Below are 23,665 nucleotides of genomic sequence, written 5' to 3'. Positions count from 1 at the left end.
TTCTTAAAACCTTTCTGTGAAGGTCAAATAAGAAGTGATTGACTTCATATTTTGCTGTCTTAGAAATTTTTTTTTCAGAATAAAGATGCCCCAAAGAAGTCTTGATTCATTTTTCTGTTCTAAGAATTAGTCCATTTTTTGCAGTTATAATCAAAATGTGATTAAATATAAAATAAAATAAATTTACTATCATAATTTTTAGTTCTTTTTAAGATAAAGCTCCAATCCACACACACCCCCACCCACCCACACACACTATTTGCTGTAAAATGTTGCTTCCCATTTAAGTGAATTCACTTGAAGTGACCTTTCCCCAGGACTAATTATTCTCAGAAACTTTTTTTCTGAGGACTCCTTAATTCTACCCTGTAAGAGCTTATAGGGCGCACTAGGCATGAAGACATTTTAGATGTGTTGTGTGTTTGGTTAGCGAAGACTGCAAACCTGGCTGCAGATCGCTGGCCCAGTTCCTTCCCGCAAGAGGAGTGAGGTTTCCTCCATGATAGCTGCATCTGCTTGTTCCAGGCTTGAGTCATGGAAGTGGTGGATTGGCTTATAAAAGCTGCTCTCTGGGGTTCATGAGAAATTCAGCTGCTGATATAACTGACTGTTCGTCCTTCCTTTATAACGCAGCAGCCACATTAAACAAATACCATATGCTAACACATATATGTGGAATCTAAAAAAAAATGGTTCTGATGAACCTAAGGGCAGGACAGGAATAAAGAAATAGACGTAGAGAATGGACTTGAGGACACGGGGAGGGGGGAAGGGTAAGCTGGGACAAAGTGAGAGAGTGGCATGGACATATATACACTACCAAATGTAAAATAGATAGCTAGTGGGAAGCAGCCGCATAGCACAAGGAGATCAGCTCAGTGCTTTGTGACCACCTAGAGGGGTGGGATAGGGAGGGTGGGAGGGAGATGCAAGAGGGAGGAGATATGAGGATATATGTATATGTAGAGCTGATTCACTTTGTTATACAGCAGAAACTGACACACCATTGTAAAGCAATTATACTCCAATAAAGATGTTAAAAAAAATAACTGGACAAATGCAAGAAAAAAAAAGCAATTCATGTAAATAAACAATTTATAAAGTGAATCAATGCTAAGGGAAGCCCTTTTTTTAACATCTTTATTGGAGTATAATTGCTTTACAGTGTTTTGATTTGCATTTCTCTAAGGATTAGTGATGTTGAGCAGCTTTTCATGTGCTTCTTGGCCATCTGTATGTCTTCTTGCAGAAATGTCTATTTAGGTCTTCTGCCCATTTTTGGATTGGGTTGTTTGTTTTTTTGATATTGAGCTGCATGAGCTGCTTGTATATTTTGGAGATTAATCCTTTGTCAGTTGCAAATATTTTCTCCCATTCTGAGGGTTGTCTTTTTGTCTTTTTTATGGTTTCCTTTGCTGTGCAAAAGCTTTGAAGTTTCATTAGGTCCCATTTGTTTATTTTTGTTTTTATTTCCATTTCTCTAGGAGGTGGGTCAAAAAGGATCTTGCTGTGATTTATGTCATAGAGTGGGGAAGCCCATTTTTAAAAGCAGAGAATCCCCCTTTTATGGTTTTTGTAAGGATTAAGTGAGATTAAAGCTATGAAAGAATTTTAGTATGACACAATGACTGGAAAGGTATTTTTTTACTATTTAAAATGTATCAGGTAGAAGGTAAAGGGATTCCTTTTTTGGTTGAATCATTCATGTGCTCTGTATGAGCAGGAGAGCGATGTGATGGGAAGTTGATTGTCAAGGTGGGAAGATCAGCCAGAGGAATGTAGATTGTCTGTAAAAACAGATAACAGAAGCCAGCAGTTATATTTAGTAAAACCATAGGCTGAAGGGAGAGCAGTGTGTTTCTATCCATTTTTCCAGGCATAAAAGCACAGTGCATTCTTTTTTTTTTTTTTTTTTTAATTTTTTTTTAATTAATCAATTTATTTATTTATTTATTTTTGGCTGTGTTGGGTCTTCGTTTCTGTGCGAGGGCTTACTCTAGTTGCGGCAAGCGGGGGCCACTCTTCATCGCAGTGCGCGGGCCTCTCACTATCGTGGCCTCTCTTGTTGCGGAGCACAGGCTCCAGACGTGCAGGCTCAGTAGTTGTGGCTCACGGGCCTAGTTGCTCCGCGGCATGTGGGATCTTCCCAGACCAGGGCTCGAACCCGTGTCCCCTGCATTAGCAGGCAGATTCTCAACCACTGCGCCACCAGGGAAGCCCCACAGTGCATTCTTGAGGAGGATTGAGAGTTGAGCTACATGAATGATTCGGCCACAGCCAGTTCTGGATGGATTGAAATCCAGGTCTTTACTCTGTATCTTAACTATGATGAATCAGTTCATCAGGCCGTCAATAAAAAGCTTCACTGTGAGAGGATGTGTGAATGGAAAGGCTGTGTTGGACTTGGTTCCTACACTCAAGGATCTTGGGGAGAACAGAACTGTTAAACAACTGGAGATTATTTTGTAATCTAAGCCACAGACTGCAAATCCAGCCTCTTACCAGGACCCAGCAGGCGATGTACCTGAGGAAGTATGCCAGTTATAAGAAAGCAATTGCATGGATGTATATAAATGACATTGGACCTTAATGTGAGAATATAGGCAGTGGTAAAGACAGAGGCAAACAGAGCTTGTGTCATGTCAAAAGGGGCAGCAGCCTCAACTCAGCTTCCCAGTTGCCCAGTGAGAATCGGGCCTAGAATTGCCAGATCTTCTGGTTTGGTCAAAAGAAAAAAGAAATCTGGATGTTTATATGGAATTTCTCAATTTTTAAAAGTTCTCAATATTAATAAAATGTCAAAACACGGGTCTGCAGCTTTCTTTGTGATCTCTGCAAACACGTGGTGATGAGTGGAAAGCTGGGGACGCTCAGAGAAGAGAGAAGAGGGTGAGGGTGAGCCTGGCGTCTGTGGCCTGAGGGATGGACCCTTTCACTGGGAGGAGGGCAGGTCCCCAGCTCCCTCTGGGTGGAGGTCAGGATGCAGAGGCTCATCTTCCCAGCACACTCCCGTAGCCCAAGGACTGGCTCTGACTTGGTCCACTTGCCCTCTTATCAGCTATTTCCCTAGGAGAATGGTGGGGACATAGAGGAGATGTTCATTTTTTTACGGAGCAATATGGAATTGTCAAAGTGATTGGAGGTAAAATTTTCTAACATTTGGAGAATTATAAAATAAAAAGTAAGAGCTCTCTTTCCATTTCTCCCCTCCTCTCTATTTCTATTTCCAAGAGATAATCACTGATAACATGTCTGTTATTCCAGAAATTTTCTAAGCATATAAAACCATATATGTGATTTCTTTTTTTTTTCTCCAAGAGACAGAGGAAGGATGATTGGCCATTGAACAGGGAGCACAGTTCCAGGTCTGTGCCTTTGTGTCTATAGTGTTTCTCACTTGGGAGACCTTTCTTTTCCTCCTCCTCTCCTGGTGTGAATGCCTTGAAAGGCAGCACAGTGCAGAAGAGTGCAGACCCCCAGTCAGACTTTCTAGCTCCCAGCCTGGCTCTCCTGTTTACTAGCTCTGACTCTAGCTGAGTTACTCAGCCTTTTCTTGCCACGATTTTCTCATCTATAAAAAGGGCATTAAAAGTAGAATCTGTCTCAAAAAGTTGTTATGAGAAATAAACGTGTTTAAGTATATGAAGGACGTGGGGCAGGATTTGTCACCAAGCAAGTGCTATAGAGGTGTTTACTATTATCATTGTCCTCAAAGGTCTAGCATTTGTTTCCTTTCTGTCAATACTAGGAAACCTTCCTCAATCATCCCTAATTCCTGCTTCTCTCTCTCCTCCTCCGCCTTACCTGTTTTAGTGCCAATTATGCCACCGAATTTGGCACCTAATTATATGGCCTCACATTGTCTCAACAGGGGTCATGTGTGCCTGTGCATTGCTGACCTGTCTAGGGCAGGTGCCATGCCTCTCACTTCTTTTTGTCTTTGCAGAGGCATCACATGAACAGAGATGGGCAGGGATGCAGGTGCAAGGACCTACAGGTCTGTGTCCTGCTCTGCTGGCTGTCTCAGAGGTCAGTGAGAGGTCAGGGAGCTTGGGACCCAGCTGCCCTTGCTTTGAGCTGCTTCTCTTGCTTTGAGGTGCTCTTTATATTACCCAGAAGGTGCCTTGCCAAAATTTAGAGCAAACAGTTTTAGAAACTGTTAGCTAGCACCAGGGCCTTAAGGGCGGCGATGCTCGGCACTTCTCCTCTCCCCAGAGAGCCTCTGAGATCATCTCAGTAAAACTTTAATGCCTGGAAGTCAATTAGAGTGGAGAATCTCCTGTAATCAAAAGAGGCAGTGCTTTTATTGGAAAGGTACAAACAAGAGGGGAAGGATGGCAGCTGTGTGAGGCTCTGTAGAGCTAATGGCTTAGGCTGGGAAAGTTATTTTGACAGAGTCAGACCATATCTACCAGGCATGAAGGCAAGGAAAGGGGCTGTGGAGTGGGCAGAGGGGGAAACAGGCTATAGGTGGCCTTCATGATTATCTTTAGAGTGTGCTGAAGCATTCCCAGAGCAGATTTACAGCTTCGCTTTCCTGGGTCATCCATCAGATCCATGAAGTGAGAAGAATTACTCTCCATCATTTTAGAGAGGAGAAATGGAACTTCAGAGGGGTTAACATGGCACTGGAGTTAACACCACAGCCTCTCTACTTTCAGAAAGTAGACCTCGCTGAAGTGAGGAGTGTGGATGAGGAGGTGGGGGAGCCCTGCTCTCTCTAAGCACATTCTCCGAAAGTGGCACCTTCTCAGTGCCTGCTAAGAGAATTCTGAAAAGCTGTTAGAAGAAGTCATGTGTAATTTATGACTTAAATATTAGTGGACAGATGCACGGGTTGTATGTGTCTGTTCCATTTACTGCTGCATAACAAATCATCCCAAAACTGACTGTCTTCCAAAAACCATTTTATTATATTCACAGATCTTGTGGGTCAGGAATTCAGGCAGGGCAACAATGAGGATGGCTTGTCTACTCCATCATGTCTGGGGCCTCAGCTGGGAAGACATGTAACAGGGAGTCACTTGACAGCTGGAGGCTGGAATCTTCTAAGGGTCCAGTTGGCTGGACATCCAGGATTGCTCATCACATGGCTGGCAGCTGATGTTGGCTGTCATCTGGGAGCTAAGCTGGGGCTGTTGACCAGAGCACCGCATGTGTCTTCTCTAGCATGACAGTCTCAGGGTATTTGGTACTCTTCTGTGGAGGCTGGCTTTCCTCAGAGTGAGCCTCCCAAGAGAACCAGGCAGACCCTTTATGACCTAGTATCTCTTCCACTCCAGTCTATTGGTCAAAGTAGTCACAAGCCTGCCCAGACTCAAGGGAAGGAACACAGACCCCACCTTCCACTAATGCTGAAGAATATATAGCCATTGTTTTTAAAAACCACAGTGCTGTCTTATTTCTTTATGTCCTCATTCCTTTATGACCCCATTAATCCCTAATTACATAGGAGTTGTAGTTGAAGTCAGCAGGTGCTGGAATCCTGCCTTGGCTTTGCCACTAACTAGCTGTGTGACCTTAGAAAAGTTACCTCACCCATCCAAATTTCTGTTTTCTCATTGATAAAAGTATTTATTACCAAATAAATAAACTTTTAGATGTCTTTTGTCACGTGTAAAATATTTAAAAAAATTTTTTTATTGAAGTATAGTTGATTTACAATGTTGTGTTAATTTCTGCTGTACAGCAAAGTGACTCAGTTATACACATATATAATTCTTTTTTATCTTCTTTTCCATTATTGTTTATCCCAGGATATTAAATATAGTTCCCTGTGCTATGCAGTAGGACCTTGTTGTTTATCCATTCTATCAATATATGTAATAGTTTGCATCTACTAATCCCAAATTCCCAGTCCATCCCTCCCCTACCCCCTCCCTTGGCAACCACAAGTCTGTTCTCTATGTTTGTGTGTCTGTTTCTGTTTAGTAGATAGGTTTGTTTGTGCAAATATTTTAGATTCCATATATAAATGATATCATATGGTATTTGTTTTTCTCTTTCTGACTTACTTCACTCAGTATGATAATCTCTAGGTCCATCCATCTTGCTGCAAATGGCATTATTTCATTATTTTTTATGGCTGAGTAATATTCCATTGAATATATGTACCACATCTTCTTTATCCATTCATCTGTCACTGGACATTTAGGTTGTTTCCATGTCTTGGCTATTGTGAATAGTGCTGCTATGAACATAGGGGTGCATGTATCTTTCTGTACAAAATATCTTTAAAATGTAGCTGTCCTATACAACTCTGAGCAGGATTATGATAAGGGATTGGAATATTACCAAGCTGCAGGCAGAACTCTTTTGTGGGACGGAAGCTTGGTGACCATGGAGGGAGAAATGGGAAAGGGCCTTGAGAATGATGGTGGGAGATGGAGAAGGGCTCGGCTGAGGTGAGAGGAGTGTGTGAGGACCACCCGAGACAGGAAGGTACTGGAAGGTGATCCAAGAGGTCAGGTATGAGCTGCGGGGATACCACTGCTGCCCAAGACAGGAAGAGAACTCTAAGAAGGAGGGATGGGTTAGGCCAGAAACGTTGATGATGGAGACCACAGGACATGTTCCTGGATGGTGGTGAGGAGGGTGGTGGTGGTGGTGGGAAGATGAAATTTCCTAAGCTCAGAGAGTGAGAGACAGTAAGACAAGAAAGAGTATTGTTCCTTCAGAGTCCTGTGTGGCTCTGCCCAGGGCTGGAGGGGACATGTAGGGAGACTGGCTGCATGAATGTCAATGGCAGGCATTGGGGCTGTGCAGTCAGGGGAAGTAACAGGTAGGCAGTGCTGGCTTCACGTGTGTGCATCCCATGAAGTCACACAGGGCCCTGCACCTAGGAGGGATCAAGCTTGGTTTAATGCTCTGCTGTCACCATTTTGAAATTCAGATATAAACACTTCTCTTTTACCATCTATTCCCTTGTTCTCACCACTGAGGTACCGTATTGGAACTAGGGTTCTTGGGTTGCAAGCAACAGAAACCAACTTTTTCCTATTTAAAATAGCAATTATGGTAACAATTAATGGAAAACTTACTATGTCCCTCTGTGAGGGACCCAGAAACTTAATTAGGAATAAGAGAATAGTTATCATCAAGACCAACACCATCTTAAAATAGAAGCTCACAAGGGAAAGCTAAACTATACTTTCCCAGTAGAATACTGGTAAGAACTCGACCAGAGCCTACTGTCTGCCCACATTGCCTTCCCTGTCTTGATATTCTGGAAATCCTCCAGGAAAACTGAAAACCCTCCTGCTATTTTCCAAGTTAGGACCTCCTTCCCCTTTTGGACTTCATAGCCTTTTGCTCCTCTTGTCAGTCATTTCTGGGTCACTCTCATCATTACCAACCAATCCCTTTCCCTCTTATTTCCCACTTCTCCATCCTGCCAGAGAGCTCAGTAGTACAGCTTGGTGAAATCATAGAACGAGCACTGCCCTGGGGTCATAGTGTCTGGGTTCAAATCTTGGCTTTGATCTTTATTATCTGTATGACCTTGACAAAGATCTTTAACCTCTCTGAGCCTCATCTGTAAAAGGAGTGAACAGTGCTTAACAAGCTAGTGTGATAATTCAGTGTGATTTTAGATAGATGGATAGATAGATAGATAGACAGAGATACACATATATACATCAATATAGATATATAGGTATATACATGTATATATCAATATCTACATATACATACATGTAAATGTCAATATATAAACCAATAGTTGATGACATACAAATCATAATCTGTAGTTTTCTTAATTAGCTATTCATTTTCCTATTTACCATATTCTTACTGCAAAATTGCAGGCTCCATTAGGAAAGAAAATTGGTCTGTCTTGCTATTGTACCATCCTCAAGGCCTAGAACAGTTTCTGGAACATAGTAGGTATTCATTAAATATTTTTGTAAAAACAAATGTATGAATTGTTAAAAAATAAAATAAAATAAAATAGCAATTATGGAAGACAGAGGTGGGGGTGGGTTCATTTGATTGAAGACAATGTTGAAGAGCCAAGAAGAGGCAGGTAACAGGCAGCTGTGAACATACTGGTCTCCAGCTGGACATAGCATCTGCCCCTCTGGAGGGACCTCAGTTGAAGAATGAGTAAACCCAACTTGGAGAATATGGTCTGAGAGAGCTCTTATTGAAAAGGACCTGCTGGTCATAGAGCAAGACTGCTCTGTGATTCCTCCTATGGCCTGGCAGTTGAGGAGGCGTCGCAGGTCGGGGGAGAGAGGGAGAGCTTGGAGAAGGATAACTGGTGTAGAAACCTTTCCAAAGTAATTGGACAAAAAAGAATTAAAAATGTGATGAACAGGACTTCATTTTACCCCATTCTCCTGGGAACAAATCAGTGAACTGGTCATTATCTTCACCAGAGGCCCATTTAGAAAGAGAACATTAAAAAAGCACATAGAACTGAAGGACTTGTAATCTGTAAGTTTATCTCTAAGTAATTTCTGTCTCTAACTTCCTGATGGGTAAAACACAAGACAAGCTTAGCTTAAGCCGAAAGTGGTTTTGTATTTTTTGGGTTTTTTTCCTGCATTTCTTTCTTTTTTTTTTTTTTTTGACATCTTTATTGGAGTATAATTACTTACAATGGTGTGTTAGTTTCTGCTTTATAACAAAGTGGATCAGTTATACATATACATATGTTCCCACATCTCTTCCCTCTTTCAAGAAACCACTGGTGAGTCATGATGGCCAAAGGACTAGAATCAGAAACTTTAGAGTCCTTAGCAACTCAAAGGGGTTCTTACTCTGTTTCTCACAACCTCCCTGTGAGGTAGGCGCTATTATTAACTCATAGGTGTGGAAACTGAGGCACAGAGAGGTTAAGTAATTACCTTGTCTTGCTCCTAGGATGGGCGGGTCCTCATTCGTCCTGATACAGTCCTTGGGGGTTTCAGAATGTCCTTGTTCATTCCTCCATTACTTCCTTTCTCCATTCAAGTGAGACTCAAGCTCCTGGCACAGGGGAGGGCAGGCTGCAGAGGGCCCGGTGTCCACTGAAACTCTATGTCATAGGGCACAGAAGTGTCCTTCCTCAGTCCCCAATATTCCTGCTTCTTAGGAGTCCTCAACTGGGGGAGCCCAATGTCCTATACCCTTTGTCTGAGGCCTGAATATTGATGAGTGACCTGACCACTCTGGGCAGGGTGACATGGAGCAAAGAACATCAACTCTCAGGGTAGAGGAGAAATCACTGAGACAATCTAATCCAGGGGCCACAGACCCACAGGCTGCAAGAGCCACTCAGGCACCACGAACAAAATAAGTGGGACAAGAAGAGTGTGAGGGCTGCGGCTGATGGCTCCATCTTAGAACAGCCTGGCTTCTACTCAGCTCTGGCTTATTCTGCTACGTTGGACTGGTGCCCAACATTGTCAGATTTTCTGATTTTTTAAGAGAAGCTAGGCATTTCTTTTCTCCTACCTCATGAGATTATTGTAACAGTTAAAAGAAGTAACTCACCTAAGGTGCTTAGAACATGCATGTGGCACTGGAGGAAGCTCTCAGTAAGTGCTGGTCGCTGTCATTATAGCATTTCACAGATGTGGAAACCACGGCCCAGAAGGGGCTCCCCAAGATCACAGCCATGTTACAGCCTATCCCACGCTCCTGACCCGGTTTCCCTCTCCTGCCCCAACCCTTTCCTGGGCCATCCACCATCTTCACTGTGTAGCATGACACATTTTAGGTAACCGCATAATGCCTTGCCACAGTATTTCTGCTGATTCCCTACTTTTAAAGAAATCTCCTCCCCTTGATAAACGAAGCCTTTCTTTAAGTTTGTTCCAGCAAAACAATCTGCAAGGTTCTTTCATCTGCCTTTAGGTTCACATAGGAGTAGCAGCTTTGAAGCAGCTCCCCGCCCTCTTTTATTAACTCCAAGGGCCTGTATTATACAAACTCAGACTTTTCCCTTTAAGTCAGGGGCTCACCTACTATTTACCCAGGGCCATTAAACCATTAAGAAAAATGATGTTTCGTGGGCCAGGACAATTTGTGCACTTTGTTGAGAGTGAAGCTAATTTCCTCTTGCTTTGTGGAAAATGTTGTTTACTCTCATTAAAAGTTCCAGGAATTCTGCACCCTGAGCTGATCCAGGTGGGGTCCCCAAAGAGCAGGCAACAGGACTACCATTTCCTCCTGAGCACTTGGCTTTTGAGCCCTAACAGCTCCAAACAGGGCTTGGTGTTGGCCTCAGTCTCTACTTTTGACTTATGCTTGTTCCCGTGGTTCTGAGTTAATGCCAACTCACTTTCCCTGTCAGATTAATCCCCCTCACTAGAAAGTCTGAGGTTGAATGGGGCCACTCTCTGTCCCTCCTGGTTTTTGAACTGGAATTCTCCCTGTGGATTGCCATGTTGCCTCCTTCTTTGTCTTGGGATGGCCACCATGACACTTGACCTCAAAAATCTGTCAAAGTCAGATGGCCTGCTGCCCTTTCCAGAGGCCACAGATGAAGAGGGCAAAATGAGAAACTGAAGACCGATCTCTAAGGACACAGCCACCGGGCTGCACACAGGAGGCACTGGCTCCCCCTGGTTTTCAATGTTACTACTTTTTCAGTCCTTCTCAGCTGACAGAGCTCTACTTCCTGTTGGAGCCAACTTTAAGCCATTTTCCAGGTCTGTTTTTCTGAACTCCTTCTTGGAAATGTAATTAAGGTGCAAGGGGAGACAGCTGCACTCTTTGCATTTGCCATCAGGTCAGGAAGTGACATTCCTGGATAGTAAGAATTTCCATAATAGATGGAAAGTCCAACCCCAGAGAAGGCTTGTGGTTGATGAAATTAAGGTTTTTCCAAATGAGGACGATAAGGAGCCACGTAAAATAAACTGTGACCTTGGAAACTGTGAAGTGTACAGACAGATGTAAGCAGATGGATGGAAGTCTACAGAGAGGATAGACAAAGGAAGACCAGCGATAAGCCAATGTCAAGGTTTGTTCAGCTGCAGCCAAGGGAGTAAGGCACTGTGTCTGGAGTTCTGGTGTATCTCATCCTGGGTTTTAGGCAAACCAGTTCTCCACTGCATCAGAAATTTCAGGCTCTATATAGGTTTTGGTTATTAAAAGAAAAAATGTGTCTGCAATTACCTGATTCCCTTTGGCTTACTTCCACCCCTAGTGAGTAAACTTCTGGTTAATAATTTGGCTTCCCTGAAATTCTTTTCTTAATTTATTTTTTTTGGCTGCCTTGGGTCTTAGTTATGGCACCGGGATCTTCGTCGAGACATGTGGTATCTTTCGTTGCGGCGCGCAGGCATCTCTCTAGTTGTGGCAGCAGGTTTTCTCTTCTCTAGTTGTGGTGCACGGCCTCCAGAGTGCGTGGGCTCTGTAGTTGCAGCGCGTGGGCCCTCTAGTTGAGGCGCGCAAGCTCAGTAGTTGTGGCATGCGGGCTTAGTTGCCCCGCGGCATGTGAGATCTTAGTTCCCTGACCAGGGATCAAACCCGCATCCGCTGCATTGGAAGTCGGATTCTTTACCACTGGACCACCAGGGAAGTCCCTGGCTTCCCTGAAATTCTGATGTTGGGAAGAGGCTGCCTGGGATAGTAGTCATGACTATTTTGTTAAATAGATGAGATATTTCTGAGCGATCAAAGCTGAGGACAAGATTCTGGGTCTGACTAGACCCATCCATGAGCTCCTCCCTGCTAGACACAACCACCTACTGGAAACTTGAAAAGCTCCCAAATCTCTCCTGGGTTCAGAGACACCTGAAGCCTCTCACATGTCTCTCCTTGTCCTCCTGCCTTTCACATGGTGTTCAGTTTGTAGTCTCCATACTGCAGACTTGGAGAGGGAAGTGACCTGCCTGGGCTCCTGCAGTGGGTGCATGTAGCAGCTGCGACTCCTAACTCCCGTTAATGACTGAGACCACAGTACACAGTTGCCTGCACTGGTTCTGGGTATTTTGCTGCACTGCTCACCCATTAACTTCCCTTCCTGGAAAGATGTTTTAAAAACCACTTTGCTTCTGGAATTGGGCTGTTGGCATGCTGCAGGCCTGGGTTAAATCTCAGTACAGCCTTCTCGTTAAGGAAAGAGGCTGAGTGGTGAGGTTAGACCACGCTGAGGAGGATCTTAAATGTTTGCTGGGAAATTCTCGAAGAATTTTGTAGGGAATTGGGAGACTTCAGCTTTTTCAGCTAAGAGGCAACCTGCCCATATATGAATTTTTGACTGTGTAGAGAATTGATTAGAGAAGACCAGGACTGGAGGGGTCTATTATAATAGACCAGGTCCAGATGCCAGAGGATAAGAGTGGGATTAGCAGTGGAGATGGAGAAACAAAGTTAGAACAGATTTTGGAGGAACGCTATGCAGAATTGGCAAAGAAGTGTTTTATGAAGGGTGAAGTTTAAAAGGTTCATGGAAGGCCATTTAAAACTTTATTAGTAGGGGCTTCCCTGGTGGCGCAGTGGTTAAGAATCCGCCTGCCAATGCAGGGGACACGGGTTCGAGCCCTGGTCTGGGAGGATCCCACATGCCGTGGAGCAACTAAGCCCGTGAGCCACAATCACTGAAGCCCATCCACCCTAGAGCCCGTGCTCCGCAACAGGAGAAGCCACCACAGTGAGAAGCCTGCGCACCACAATGAAGAGTGGCCCCCGCTCGCTGCAACTAGAGAAAGCCCACACACAGCAACGAAGACCCAACGCAGCCAAAAATAAACAAACAAAATAAAATAAATAAATAAACAAATAAATTTAAAAAAAAAAACTTTATTAGTTATATGTTTATTTTTACATGTTGAAGTCCCTGCCTGCCATGGTCTCATGTGAATGACATGGCAGAGGTCTGCAGAAAATGGGCATGGAAATGGCAGTGTCTGGAGGATTCATAAGGTTCAGAAAGCTCTGCTTCTCAAAATCTGTGAGCAATATGCCCTGCTATGCCTTCATGGTCCCAGGAAGAAGTTCTGACCCCACTGGAGAAAGCTTGTAGTGTCTCCCATGCCTCATTATCAAACTGGAAACACAGAAGTTGAGTAAGGAAGAGAAAAGTTACACCCACAAGGAATTGCCGGACTTTAGTACTTTATGTCTCAACAATCGAAGAATCATTCATTCACTCATCCATTCATCCACTCATTCATTCATCCACTCATTCACTCAGCAGATACCATTGAGTGCCTATAATGTATCAGGCACCATACTGGAAATTTAATGGTGAGCAAAACCAGGAGTGGTCATAGCCCTGGTGGAATTTACAGAATCCAGAGGAAAAGACAGATGTTAATCGATCTCATAAACAAATGGAAAACTGCCCCTGGGATAAGCGCTAAGGAGAGACTTATGGTGCTCTGAGGCCTGAGAGTGGGAGGATTTGGCACAATCAGGGACGTCTGTGAAGTATTCCCAAGGAAATATCTTACACTGATATTTGAAAGGCTGGAAGGAGTTTAAGTGCGCTAAGAGGGTGGTGGGGAAGAGGGTTCTGGGGTGCGGGGGGGACAGCATGTGCAAATACCCTGTGGCTTCAGAAGGCATGGAGAGCACTAAGGACAGGAAAGAAAGCTGTTGTGGCCAGGGGAAGAAAGAAGGGACAGGAGGCTGGAGGGGGCAAGGCCAGACCATGCTGGGTCTGTGAGCCATGGTAAGGGGCTTGTCTTTATCATTGCTTATCATGTTTAAAGTCTAATCACATCATGTTGTCTTCGCTATATTGCTTTTTTAGGATTACTTTCTATTTACAGCAAGTATTATTAATTTTTAATGTGTCATAGTGACTTATAGATTTTTTTATAAAAATATATTTAAGATTAAAAATTGACTTGATTTAAATAAAAATAGTAATAGTCATACAGGTGGTAAGCAGAACTGTCAAGAATTGCAAACATGATGTGGAGTCAACTCTCATGGAAGGAGTGTGGGTGCTGATCACAAGTCTAGTTACCATCCATCACCATACAATTGACCCCTTTCACTTATTATACCCCTTCCTCTCAGGTAACCATTAATCTGTTCTCTATATCTATGAGTTTGGTTTTGTTTTATTTTGTTTGTTTGTTTTGTTTTGTTTTTGTTTTTTTGGGTTTTTTTTTTAGATTCCACATGTGAATGAAATCATATGGTATTTGTCTTTCTCCATCTGACTTATTTCACTTAGCATCATACCTTCAAGGTCCTTTCATGTTGTCGCAAATGGCAGGATCTCATTCTTTTTTTATGGCTGAGAAATATGCCATTGTGTGTGTGTGTGTATATATATATATATATAAAAGAAAACAAGTAAAGAATGGAGATTGTTGGACACTATGCAAAGTGAAATAAGCCAGTCACAAAAAGACAAATACTTTATGATTCCATTTATATGAGATACCTATGAGTAGTGAATTCAGAGAGAGAAAGTGGAATGGTGGTTGCCAGGGGCCGGGGGAAGGGTAGAATAGCGAGTTAATGGGTGCAGAATTTCAGTTTTGCACGATGAAAAGAGTTCTGGAGATTGGTCTCACAACAATGTGAACACTTAACAGTATTGAACTGTATGCTTAAAAGATGGTACATTTTTATTTACAATAACCAAGGTATGGAAATAACCTAAATGCCCATTTAATTGGACTTACAATAGGTTTTCTTAATCTATCCTCCATGTCTCTTAACCCCGCTTACTTGTTTTGCCTCATTTTGTGTTCTTTTCCTACACTTTGGTTTAATTTCTTTATATTTATCTTCCAGTTTTAAAATTTTCTCTGCCTGTGTGTCTGCTCTGCTGTATAACTTGCATACTACATTTCTACTTGCAGTTGCTAAATATTTTAATTTGTGGACATTCTATTTGTTTCATTTTAAAATTTGCCAAGATCATTCTTTATAGTTTCTTGTTTCCTCACATTTTTTCTGTTAGTTCTTAAATTTTCTCTCTGATAATTCTAGTACCTAAAATCTTTGTGTTGTCCATTGCTTTGACTGGCTCTCACTGATGGTGACTTATTTCTTTCTATGTTTTGTGATTTTGATTGTGAACTGCTAATTTTTGTTAAAACCTTACTTGTGGGAATTGCTTGAAGCCTGAATCAGAGTGGAATTTCTCCAGAAAGATTTGTATTTGTTTCTGCTATCCTCCTTCTAGAGGCAGTGTTATTTCTTGTTCACTTTACTTTGTGGGTGTAGCCCTTAGATGCTCCAGTTTTACACAGTGGACTCCTCTTACATATTCCACTTTAGGGGCCCCCAGATTTTCTCTCCTGCTCCATACTCTGTGTAGCCATCTAAACAGCAGCATAAGGTCTTGAGGGCATGGCAGAGGTCCTTTAGGTAAAAGATAGTTCCAACACTCTCTTTCATCCAAGGGTTTCTGTTTTCTCTTTATCTCTAGAGTCCTCAGAGCTTTTTAAATATTTTAATTTTTCATCTTTTAATATTTTATCCAGTATTTTAATTGTTTCAATTGTAAAATTATCTAGGGTATTTAGCTCTCCATGTCAGTCCAGGGTCCTCTTTAAGCTTCACATTTTCTTTATATAAAAACCATTATCTATATTCCTTTCTTTGTTACTGTTTTGATTTTGCGATATGTGTATATGTGTGTGTGTGTGTGTGTGTGTGTGTGTAAATAAATAAATATATATATATATATATATATATATATATATATATATATACATGGCTTCAGTTCTGACTCCTGACTTCAAGTAGAACCTGTGAGCCTCTAATTAATAGGCTTGTGAAAACATTTTTTTCTCTTGAGATTATATTTATTTATACAAAAGTTTCATGGAGAGGAGTATAGCAATTAATTTTTTCTTGTGATAAAACTGAAGGTTGAGAATAGTGTTTAAAAATAAAATTAAATATAAATTTAAATTAGGAAAAGGAACATGGCCTTCAAACTTATTGTGCTATATCTTTTTTTTTTTTTTTTTTTTTAAGAAGGCATCTTTAAGATCGAGGACTGTGTTAGATTATGCACCACTCCTGACTTAGTGCTTTTTTTAAAAAATTAATTAATTAATTAATTAATTAATTAATTTTTTTGGCTGTGTTGGGTGTTCGTTTCTGTGCGAGGGCTTTCTCTAGTTGTGGCAAGCGGGGGCCACTCTTCATCGCGGTGCGCGTGCCTCTCTTGTTGCAGAGCACAGGCTCCAGAGGCGCAGGCTCAGTAGTTGTGGCTCACGGGCTTAGTTGCTCCGCAGCATGTGGGATCTTCCCAGACCAGGGCTCGAACCCGTGTTCCTTGCATTGGCAGGCAGATTCTCAACCGCTGCGCCACGAGGAAGCCCTGTGCTATATCTTATAACTCTGTTTTTCTATGTCTGTATAATAAGAATATCTTTTGCTAATGTTTGTTAAATTGTCCTGTAGACATGTGGATTTCCACATTTGAATGTTGTCTGCCATTATCCTGTAACTATAACTCTCTAGGCCTTGCTAATAATTGTCATACAAGCATTACTTGTGAAATCCTGGTCTATGACAGATCTATATGTTTCTAAATTTCTCTTTTTGATGATGGTGTTATCAGGCTCACTTTGCCTGCCTCTTCTCCCTTTCGCCATGGAATTATTAATTTATTCCCAGACTCTAACACATTCTTTGTCTTAAGTGTTAGAAAGATTTTTTTTCTATGCAGCCCACAATGAGTTCAGTATGCTTGTATCTGCACTCCCAACTGAGTGAAGGTCATTTCTGTGTCTAAGTGGTTTATAATTTGTAGGAACTCAGGAATATAATGAATAGAATAGAAACATAAGAAGAAAAAAAAGCGTCAAAATCCAAGTTTTTAAATAGCAGTTAATCTGCTATTGAGGCCACCTGGCTTTATTCAGGGTGCGAGACGTCTGAGTGGGGCCCAGCAGGGGCAGGGTTAGTGTTCAGAACCTGCCACTCAACCCAGCCCTCTGATTCTGTCTCTCTTAGGCTACCTGGCTGCCACCAGCTCCAGCTAAAGGAGCACCAGATTGTGGGTAATGGGACCCAGCCACCACGGTCGGCTGGGGAGGGAGGTTGGCCCAGTATTTGTCATCTCTGCATGATGGCTCTGTGGTCCTGGGGAAGCTACAAGCCTGAGACTGCTCCCACCTCCCCTCCCCATTCAGGGAGGCCCAGCATTTTGTTCCCTCCAATTAACTGTGCATAACAACAAGGAGTGAAACCAAGTGATTTAAGTAATAATTTATCATATTCAGTTCACCATTAACAGCCATCTAGTGTTTCCTTTGCCCTTTTAAATGAGTCTTTGTTCTGATGCTCAGCTCTTTTGTGTATTCCATAAGCTTTTAATGCATGCCTTCCCTCCCTCCCTCCCTCCCTCCTCCTGCCCTCCTTGAGCTTTGAAGCACTAGTGTCTTTCTAGAAGCAGCTGAGCCACCTCTCATCTAGCATCCTTGTCCCATTTAATAGGGAACTTGAGTGTTAGTTTATGAGCATGAACTCCCGGCTGCGTGCTGAGAAATGCAAGGGAAAAGGATACAGTCTTTGCTCTGGACCAGCTTTCAACCTAACTGGAGGGATGAGGCTCATCCAACATGAAGCGGTCAGAGGAGGAAGGAGGGGACAGTATTTGTCAGTGTCAGAAAAGTTCGGCCTTGCTGTGAGGAAAGCTCCCTGGAGGAAAGGACTGAAACCAGTTCTGAATGTTGGTGTGGATTTGGGGAGGAAGTAGAGGAGAGGGCAGCCCACGCAGGGGCCTAGTGGGAGCACAAGTGTGGATTTGGGCAAATCTGGCGTGAGGGCAGGTGAGGTAAAGTCAGGGAAGTGAACCTTAACCAGGCTATTGCTGATTAAGGGAGCCTTTTGTCTGCCTGCTTGCTAGTTTGTCTCATCTATGGGATCAGCTGGCCTATGAGCCTCCTTTTCTTAACCCCATGGTTTCTGGGGTGTGGAGAGCCCGACCTTACAGAGGAAGTCAGGCAGTGGCCCCAGTGCAGTTTTAGGTTTTCTTAGTTTATTTACTTTCACAGCTGTATTCTGGTGGGCTCTGTGTGTGTGTGTGTGTGTGTGTGTGTGTGTGTGTGTGTGTGTGATCAGGTATGTGTGAATGCACACCTTGGCTCTCAGGGACTCTCATCAGACAGTTATGTTTCTGGATTTGGTGCTGGGGTGGTAATAACTGAACTGGGGCAGCAGGGGCCATAGCTTTGAGTCACTGAGGCTATGAGACCCTGGGCCCCTGAAGAGGCCCTGATAGCAGATCTGTCCCTACCTCAGGCCTGTTGGGCTCCCTGATGGTGGAGGATGGGCCTAAGCATGGGGAGACAGGGAAGCCTGGACCTTCCGAGGAGCTGAAGGAGCGCCCACACAGGTCCGTCCTCTTAAGCAAGGTCCCGGGGCTCTGGCGGCACATTGAGGGGCCCATAGTCAGGGTGTGCCCACAGCCCAGTGCACTGTTCCCTTCTCAGAAGGAAACACCATGCTGGGGGAGGGGGTCTCACTGGCCTTCCAAGGAGCCAAGGCGCTAACAGACTGGGCTGCCCAGGGCACAGATCATCCCGGAGAGTGAGCTGAGGAGGGAGACAATGTGCAGGGACCCCATGGTCTGACTCTCCAGGCATCTAGGAGCCTGTATTCATGTGCTCACTTCAGGGTGTCTCTTGGCTAAAATGTCTTAAAAATGAGGCCTCAGGGGAAAAAAAAAACCATTAACTAAGATTTCATTTTAATTTCTGAAATTAAATATAAGTTGAGAGCAAGTAAAATAAGACAACATTACCTTTAATTCCAAATTATGGCAATCCAATGATGTGGAGACCTACTTCTTTACTCAGATGTCTTTTGGGAAGAGCATATTATTTATTTGAAAGAAATACTCAGAGAAATTGCTTGAGATGGAGGGTAAGACCCCAGGGGCATGCATGTAAAAAAATAGAGGGGGCATCTTTGAAACTGTTATGCTCAAGGCATCAAAAGAAATTTGCCTCATTCCTGAGAGGAAAGTTGTTAGGAAATTTAGGTGAATAGAAAGAACTGAGGGTCCAGTGGGGTTGGGGAAAGCCAAGAGAGATCCTCCAGGGCCAGAAGTGAGGGGCAGCATGATTGGATACAGGTGACAGCAGAGGGACAGGCAGCTAACATCTGTGTGACAATAAAGGGACACATTCTTTTAATGGCAACAGATGGCCACAGGGTCAAGCATGCCTGGGGGTTTTGGTTGGGCCACCTTATACAGAAGTAGCCGGGGAGGTTCTGTGCTCAGGATTTTAGAGAGAGAACCGAGTCTCATCCAGTTTAGGTTTTGACATGAAACAATTAACCCGAGGCCACGTGGTGAACTGAGGAGGAAGGTCTTCCGATTTCTCCTGTGACACTCAGTCATTCTATTTCTGAACTTAAACCTCAGTTAGCAGATATTGTCTCTCTTCTATGTACATTCATTTCCAGATGCCTTTAAATTTGCTCTAGAAATACCAACATCCTCTTTCTGCCTAGTCAGGAAAGAGCAGAAAAAGAAAGCTGAAATGTCATCTCGAACACTGACTGCAGCCCCTGGACCACCTTCAGCCTCCTAGGGATGGTGGGAAGGGGGCGGGGGGCGGGGGGCGGGAAGGAAGGATAGGAAGGGGGGGTGGTCAGGAAGGCAGCTTCACAGTCAGGTCAGATGTGTTTCTTCCTGTTGCTGCAGCTCAACTCCCTTCCTCTGTATTCCCCAAGGACTGAGTGTGCAGATATCTGATGTCACACAGGCCACTGAGCTTTTGCTGAAAGCCTAGACCCGTTCTTCCCTTTTACAAGCTTGGTGGTGCTGCCCCTTTAAGACTTTCCTTGGCTTTACCTCTTCCCTTCCTCCCTAAGAAGCCCAAGACCAAACCGAGAAGAATGAAGCCAGGGTAAATTGAGAAAATATTTGAAACCTATTAAGTGTGGCTACAAGTTTATTGCAATTCTTAAGTTAATTATATCCTTTTTGACTTCCAGCCAGTCCCTCACTGGGCTTCCATATAGACTTGGCCACCTATCCCAGCCCCAGGCTGGCAGCATGCCTATCTGTCTGCCTTGTTCCTTCCCTCCCTCCTTCCCACCACCTCTTCCCCCCTCCCTCCTGCACAATTAAGTCAGCAATCCTCTATAGCTACTACCTCCTGGAGCTTAAATGTGGTCAGGGCTGTAGTGGGTATAAAGAATTTGAAGTGTGTGTGTATTTGTATCCCTGTGAGGGGCAGGGACATGGTAGATAGTGGAAGATCACGTATATAAACGCTTTCTCTTACCTCAGCCACAAACATTTATTTTAGCTTGTACCTTACAAAGTGTTACCCCCTGGTCATTTAAATCTCATGAATCCTTTGTACAAGTAGGTGTTATCACTGTACATCCAGGTGTTTATGGATGAAGAAACTGAGGCTCAGAGAAATTTTACAAAGAGATTGATCGCACAGCTATTAGGTGGCAGAACAAGATGGGATTCAAGACCAGGTGTTCAATTCAAAGTTGTGTGTGTGTGTGTATGTGTTTCCTCTCTACACTACACTGGTTCTCAAATAACAATAGAGTTGTACCTTTGTATAACATTTAAGAGTACAAAAGGAAGTTCATTCATATTGCCTTATTTAATCATTAAAACATTATGATGTTGGTGCTGTCCCCATTTGGGGGTTCTTTAGGAGTTCTCCTCCCAGATCCACCCCCAGGTTGGCATTGGGAGCTGCCTGACCTCTAGCTTCCTGACCCTCTGTTTATTGGTTTAGAGTCAGCCCCCGAGCCAGGTGAGGTCACTCAGCCCCTTCCCCGGGAATTTTGAGAATGAAAAAGGTCAGCATGTAAACGCAGTGGTTGAGAGTGGCCATTTTCTGTCAGGTCAGCTAGGACCAGAGAAAGCCAGTGTACAGTAAGACAGGAGAACAAAGAGGCTGGGGAACAGCAACAGAACCAAGAGATGAGGAGAGGCAGAACTTCCTGAATGTCCTACAGGTCTTCAATCTTTGGTTCTGTTCCATGAGAGTCAGCAGCTTCTCTTCCCTTGGATTCTGTATGACACTCCTGTTCTCTGCCAATAAAATCTTTTTTGCTTATACTGTATACTAGGGTTAGGATTTTCTTACTTGCAACCAAAAGAATCCTGAAAAATACATATCAGAAAATGGAAGCAGTGAACTAAGCGCTAAATATAGGTACAAGAAGTGAATGGTAGGAGTTAGAGGATGGAGCAGTTTTTGCTGTTGTGTTACAGGAGATCTCATGAGCTGGGCTTTGAAGCCTTGCTCACAACCTACATGTATGTAACCATTTGGCAAACCCTGTGGAGGGGAAAGAAAAATACACAGGAACCATCTTTTAGGAAATTTCCGAGCATAGCAGGTGCTTTCGGTACTCCTGCCACATTCCGTCAGACTACCTCTGATTTCAGCTAAAGCTGTGGTGGACAGCTCTTGTGTACTAACAGCATCCCACCTCAAGGGTCTGTCTTGCTTCTCTTGGCTTTTCTGTCTCAGTGCTGTCTCCAAAGCCATGGGAGCTCTCTCAGCCCATGAGCAAGCATAGCCCAGAGATTTGGAGGTTGGAGAGAAGTTAACCCCAACTGAGATTGGAGGATCTGCTTCCAAGATGGCTTACTCTCATGGCTGATAAGTTGGTGCCAGCTCTTGGCAAGAGGCCTCCGTTCCTCCCCACGTGGAATCTCCACAGGGCTGATTGAGTGTCCTCACAGCATGGTGGCTAGCTCCCTCCAGAGGGGCAATCCAAGAGAGCAGGGAGAAGCCACGTTGCCTTTTGTGACCAAGCCTCAGAAATTACACACTGTCACTTCTGCAATATCATGTTGGTTATACCTGTTCAATTTGGGGTAGGACCACACAAGAACATGAATACTGTTATCAGAGGTAAGGGTCACTGGGGCTATTTTAGAGGCTGATTACCACAATGCCCCTGTGGACAACCCTCAGCCAATAGGGGATGTAAGCCAGAGGACAAATGCCCAGCCTCCTAATTCTCAAATAAATTCTGAATAGCTCCTCAGAAGCTCCCCAGAGAGGTTGAGCCCCAGTCTGCCATATCTGTAATCATCTGAAGTGCACACCCTTTGTTGGCTTCTCCTCCTTCTTAGCCTTCCATTCTTCTCTCCCTCACTCCTGTTTTCTGTGATTTACCTCCCAAACAAACTCTTTCACTGAAGTACTTGTCTAATGCTTTTGGAGGAACCTAAACCAAAACACAAAGGTAGTATGTAGAATAATTTCATTTGTTCGTTTGTTTTAATATTTATTTATTTGGTTGCACTGGGTCTTAGTTGTGGCACATGGGCTCCTTAGTTGTGGCAGGAGGGCTCCTTAGTTGTGGCATGTGAACTCCCAGTTGCGGCATGCACGTGGGATCTAGTTCCCTGACCAGGGAATGAACCCCGGCCTCCTGCATTGGGAGCACCAAGCCTTACAAACTGGGCCAGCAGGAAAGTCCCTCGCTAGGTCTATTTTTATACACAGAAATATCAGGCTTGCTTATTCCCACAAGCCCTCAAAAAATGGAAGCAACAGTCATGCTTGTCCCTCTCCACATGAATCTTTAGTAAAAGGCAAAATATTCATTTGATTATGAAGAGAAGTACGAGTATAGATTAAAATAGTTTTGCAATGGTGTGGAGCTGATCACAAAGGTATGTGATGTACTGCGCTGTTGGAATATTGATGGTTAACCATGTAGAGGAAACTCACAGAGGGATAGCGTGGTCTTGAAACCTTCGTGGAAGCAGCAGGAATTGAGGGATGGAGGGATTGGGGGAAGGAGCAAGAAGAAAGGCAAGAGGAAGGCAGCTTTAGCAATACCCTGAGCGAGGCAGGGAACAGAGAAGAGGGATGTGGCTGGGGGAGGAGTGGTCAGTGCGTGGGACAGTCTACCAGGAAGGGGCTGGGGCAGACTGTCCGTTGGGAAGGCCATTGTGACAGTCCAGTTAGAGGTTAGAAGGGCTTGTACGTCTGGAAATGAAGGATGGAAGTGAAGAGCAAGATCTTACAGAGCAGGACACGCCAGGGCTTCCTTCCCAGAACCAGACAGATAGGATTGAGGAGCCTGCATTGGGTTTCAGAAAGGACTGTGAGGTTAGCAGTTCTTTTATTCATTCATAAATAATTATTAAACACTTATTAAATATGTACTCTTATAAGCATGGGGCCATAGCAGTGAACAAGGTCATGAAACTGTGTCCTCAACAAGCATGTTTTCTGTAAGGAACTATCTAGGAACCTCCCTTAGGATCCTAAAGGCAAGTGCATGCTAGGAAATGGATTCTGGACTTCCTCAGAGCTCTGTCCTCAGAATCAGTCACAGCTAGTTCTCCTTGGTTTGCTCATTCCAAGGTTCCCCACAAAATGTCCTGTTCCCTTTGGCTGCTCTCACCTTCTGCTGTGGTGTACATCACACCCTCAGCATCATTCATTAACATCTGTTCATTTGCATGGATGTCTTATTGTCAGTGTGATTACAGCAGTGGTGCATATTAGGGAAACAGGACTTGGTGGTTATTCATAAAATAATCAGAAGCCTAAGACAGTGCCAGTGCCATGCCTGTGACTCAATACAAGTTCAAGTTCAAACTCAGCAGTATCCAAGTGGTATGCAAGGCCATGCAAAACATCCCTTCATCTTAGCCTCCTCCTCTTCTGTCCCCATGGAATCACTTGAGATTCTCTACACGTCCTATCCTTCCAGGCCTGTGTGTCCTGGCTCATGCTTTTCCTGGAAAGCCCATCCCTACTTTCTCACATATTGAGTTCTTACTCATTTT

General features: G+C 43.7%; 1 protein-coding gene and 1 non-coding gene across 2 annotated transcripts in view; one reads left to right on the top strand and one right to left on the bottom strand.

Moving 5' to 3' along the window:
- Window positions 1–23,665, top strand: part of SCN11A (sodium voltage-gated channel alpha subunit 11) — a 128,788-nt gene that overhangs the window by 25,498 nt on the left and 79,625 nt on the right. The window lies entirely within an intron of this gene.
- Window positions 22,376–22,495, bottom strand: LOC137774340 (U5 spliceosomal RNA). The gene has a single exon (XR_011075862.1). It is a non-coding gene; the product is annotated as a U5 spliceosomal RNA (small nuclear RNA).

The sequence above is a fragment of the Eschrichtius robustus genome, chromosome 12 (assembly GCF_028021215.1).
Source record: "Eschrichtius robustus isolate mEscRob2 chromosome 12, mEscRob2.pri, whole genome shotgun sequence".
Lineage (NCBI taxonomy): Eukaryota > Metazoa > Chordata > Mammalia > Artiodactyla > Eschrichtiidae > Eschrichtius > Eschrichtius robustus.
Note: the sequence above shows the minus strand (reverse complement) of the source record. Positions and strands in the feature narration are given on the sequence as shown.